Genomic DNA, 3,170 nt, shown 5'->3' on the forward strand with positions numbered 1-3,170 from the left:
AAAGAAGCAGGATAATAAGTAAAATTTCTGCCCTGGACTTTAAGAGGGCAACTTTGTCCTCTTCAAAGATCTCCTTAGAAGTATTCTGTGGGCTAGGGCTCTAGAGGGTAGAGGGGCCCAAGAGAGCTGGTTAGAATTCAAACTCTACCTCCTCCAAGCTCAAGATAAGTGTATTCCCTTGGAAAAAAAATCAAGTAGAGGAGGCAGAACTGCATGGATAAGCAAGGAGCTCCTGAAAAATCTCAAATGGCAGAGGGAAATTTACAACATGTGGGAAAAGGGTCTGGTTTGGGAGGATTACAGAAATGCTGCCAGAGTATGCAGAGACTCAACAAGAAGGGGCAGGGGTCTCTTGGAATTTAGTCTGGCTTGGGAGGTGAAAGAAAACAAGGACTTCTTCAAATACATCAATGAGAATAGGAAGAGTAGGGCAAAAGGGACCCACTGCTAAATGAGGTGGGAGATGCAGTAATAGAAGACACAGAGATGGCAGAATTGCTGAATGCCTTCTTTGCTTCACTCTATACTCCTATGACCAGTCCTCAGGAATCCCAACCACTGGAAGTAAGGGAGCAAGACTTGGGGGAGGAAGACTCACCACTGGTCAGTGAGGACTGGGTTAGAGATTGCTTGGATGAAGTGAAAATGCACAAATCCATGGGCCCCAATGGGGTGCATCCACGTGTACTTAGAGGTGGCTGATGTTGCTGAGCTGCTCTCCATCGCTTTTGAAAAATCATGGAGAATGGGGGAGGTGCCTGAGGACTGGAAGAAAGCCAACCTCACTCCAGTCTTCAAAAGGGGCAAGAAGGAAAATCCAGGCAACTACAGACCAGTCAGCCTCACCTCCACCTCTGGAAAGGTGATGGAGCAGCTCATTCTGGAGGCCATCTCTAACCACATGAAAGTAAAGAAGGTTATCAACAGATTTACTAAGGGGAAATCTTGCTTGACTAATTTAATATCCTTCTGCAAAGACATGACCAAATGGATAGATGAAGGGAGAGCAGTGGATGTCATATACCTCGACTTCAGGAAGGCTTTTGACACTGTCTCCCCTAACATTCTCATAGGTAAACTCAAGAAATATGGGATAGACAACTGGACTATGAGGTGGATTGATAACTGGCTCAACAACAGAGTTCAGAGGGTCATGATCAGCAGCAGAGAGTCAAGCTGGAGGCCTGTGGCCAGTGGTGAACTCCAGGGATCACTACTGGGTCCAGTTTTGTTCAGTATCTTCACGAGCGACCTGGATGAGGGGAGCGAACGTTCCCTCAGCAAATTTGCTGATGGTGGTTGATGCACCTGGAGACTGGCTGCTAGAGAGCTAGGAGAAGGGAAAACTCATGAAGTTCAGTAAGGACAAGTGTAAGAGTTTTGCACCTGGGGAGGAATAAAACCAGGTTCCAGTACAGATTAGGGGTCATCCTGATGGAAAGCAGCTCCATGGAGAAAGACCCTGGAGTCCTAGTGGACAGTAAATTATCCAGGGGGCAGAAATGTGCCCTTGTGGCCAGGAGAGGAAATGGTGTTCTGCAGTGCATTAATAAATGCACTGGAGTCCTGTCCTGCAGGACATTAATAAATGTCCTGGAGTGCATGTCCAGCAGGTTTAGGGGGGTTCTCCTCCCCCTCTACTCGGCCCTGGTGAGACCACACCTGGAATACTGTATCCAGTTTGGGGCTCCACGATTCAAGAAGGGCAGGGATCTACTGGAGCAGGTCCAATGGAGAGCTACGAGGGTGATTAAGGGACTTGAACATCTCTCCTGTGAAGAAAGACTGAGAGAACTGGGACTGTTTAGCCTTGAGAAGGCTGAGAGGGGATCTTATGAATGTCTATAAATATCTGAGGAGTGGATGTCAAGAGGAGTGGGACAGGTTCTTTTCAGTGGTGCCCACTAACAGCAAAAGGAATGACAGGTATAAGCAAGAACATAGGAAGTTCCACTTCAATATGAGGAGAAACCTCTTTCCTGTGAGGGGTGACAGAGCACTGGAGCTACCCAGAGAAGTTGTGGAGTCTCCTCTGGAGACTTTCAAAACCCACCTGGATGCATTCCTCTGCAGCCTGTCCTGGATGACCCTGCTTTGGCAGGGGTGTCAGACTAGATGATCTCTCTTGAGGTCCCTTCCAACCTCTGACATTCTATGAGTCTAGGATTCTAAGGCATGAGCAGGTCACTGCAGCCCCAGCACCTCCCCACCAGCATCTCCCACTGCTCTCCTCTGCTGTTTCTTCAAATGGCAAGTTCCAGAGAACACAGCCCAATGTCACTGGTCACCCACGGGACACCCGTACAACCCAGCACAAGACAAGTGCGTGCAGAAAATCCCATTGTCAGAGGTTGCTGTTCACAAAGGAGACAGAGGAGTCCTGTAAAAAAATTAACTTTATTTTAATAAAGGGAGAATCCATGGGCATATCCCAGTAGGGTCTCTCCAAGTTGCTGGGGATGCAGCCCCCTTTTTATTCTAATTTCCTGGCCACATATGTCCTTCCTACATTGGCTGAAGTACTAGGAAAGTAGAGACTTCCTGATCCAGCTACTGCATATCGCCCTTAACATGTACCCCCATTCACATCATGCCTTCTAAGTCTCATTATCTTCATTTTATGCCTCCCCTGGGAGGAGAAGTTACTATGTGTGTCTATTAAGCATGCATACTGGTTCCTAACATTCAAAAATTTAGGCTACCCAAACTTCTGGAGGTAGGTAGCTGGTTTTGTTCAGTTTCAGTCAAGTTCTGAGGTTCTTCCTATCTCCTGTTTAGTTCTGATAGGTTCCCAGACTCTTCTTATCTTCTTGTTTGGTTCTTTTATATTCAAAGTGACCAATTTATCACTTTGGGGCACCAGTAGCTGCAATCACTTTGGGTCACCAGTAGCTGCAAACACAAACATTCCTTCCTCTCCACTCTACAAACTGACCCCTTATCATATGGAAAGGTATTGAAATACTGCTTATGGTAAAGAAACATTCCTTTCTCTTCTATCAAGGGCAAGAAAGGTGGCAAGATGTTAGACTTGATTACATGGGGAGTGTGGGGCTGCACTGCCGCTGGAGAAAGGGAGAGTGGGGCAAGGGGACAGGGGTACGGGGGTCGTTTCTGAACCGTGCCCCTTGTCCCGACAGGGCAGGGGAAGGGAGCGAGGCCAGGGCGGG

The sequence above is a fragment of the Merops nubicus genome, unplaced genomic scaffold (genome assembly GCF_000691845.1).
Source record: "Merops nubicus isolate BGI_N331 unplaced genomic scaffold, ASM69184v1 scaffold466, whole genome shotgun sequence".
In the NCBI taxonomy this organism is placed as follows: domain Eukaryota; kingdom Metazoa; phylum Chordata; class Aves; order Coraciiformes; family Meropidae; genus Merops; species Merops nubicus.